Source organism: Malus domestica, chromosome 17, assembly GCF_042453785.1.
Source record: "Malus domestica chromosome 17, GDT2T_hap1".
Taxonomy (NCBI): Eukaryota; Viridiplantae; Streptophyta; class Magnoliopsida; order Rosales; family Rosaceae; genus Malus; species Malus domestica.
The window spans coordinates 24,268,396-24,269,339 of record NC_091677.1 but is presented as its reverse complement, the minus strand read 5'-3'; the positions used below and the strand labels follow the sequence as shown (position 1 = coordinate 24,269,339).

At 44.8% G+C, this 944-nt stretch overlaps 1 long non-coding RNA gene across 1 annotated transcript; it reads right to left on the bottom strand.

Annotated features, from left to right (window-relative positions):
* Nucleotides 1-223: 223 nt before the first annotated feature.
* On the bottom strand, nt 224-664 carry LOC108173898 (uncharacterized). The gene is made up of 2 exons (XR_001790662.3): nt 543-664; nt 224-257 (listed from the first exon to the last, which is right to left on the bottom strand). It is a non-coding gene; the product is annotated as an uncharacterized lncRNA (long non-coding RNA).
* Between the last annotated feature and the right edge of the window lie 280 nt (nt 665-944).

Below are 944 nucleotides of genomic sequence, written 5' to 3'. Positions count from 1 at the left end.
GATTATAGGAAGCAAAACAAGCAGAAATTGTACCTTCCAGCAGAGATATATCGATCCACGTAATCAGTTGGGTACGGCAGATCATCGGCATCCCCTTCAATTTTCCTGCATTCCTTCAAGGGCTCCTTCTCCTTAGCCTTGGCATGTTGGTGCAGCGATTGGTGTTTCGACTCCTACCGCCATAGCTCACTAAACCCTTCTGGGAAAAACCCCATAAGGGTAATTTTTCCCACCAGAACCTAACCCACTTGGTGTTACTGCTATTATTCCATTGACAAGTTTGAGATTCTGAGCTCCGTAAAGCATAGAAATCGCCATTATACGGTAATAGAACGAAAACCCACAAATTTAAACAGGTAAATTTACACTTTTTCTCACTGATTACTGGAAACTAAGGTGAAAAATGGCAGTGAGGATTGAAATTTACAGTGAAATGGGAACGCAAACAGCAAACACTGTGAATTCCTGGTAATTGGAATACTGGGAATTCATATATGTCAAAATTTGAGAAGGGAAATGATTGGGAAATTGGAAGGGCTTACCGACCCACGTATGTGTGTTGTGCGGAGACGAAGATTACAGGCAAATAGTGTACTTGTGTCAGTGTGTGACTCTCGGTTGAATGCGTACCACAAGTCGCGGCTCTACTGGTGGTGCACATCCCTATCAGGTAAAACGCCCAAAACGCCGACGGAGGGTGGAGCGGAGGAGAAGCAGATGGGTGGGTAGTGGCTGCTGTCTTCCTTCGTCTTTGTAATTCGTCTAACGGAGTGGGAGAGAAGAGCGAGACGGGGTGAGAGAGAGGGCGAGATGAGCGAGAAGGAAGAGAGAGACCAAGCGAGAGAAATTATAAGTAATTTGAGAAAAATTATAAAAAAAAAGCGCAAAGTGTCGTCGCGCAAAGGTTATTTGCGAGACGTTTTGTGTTTAGCGTCGCGCAAACA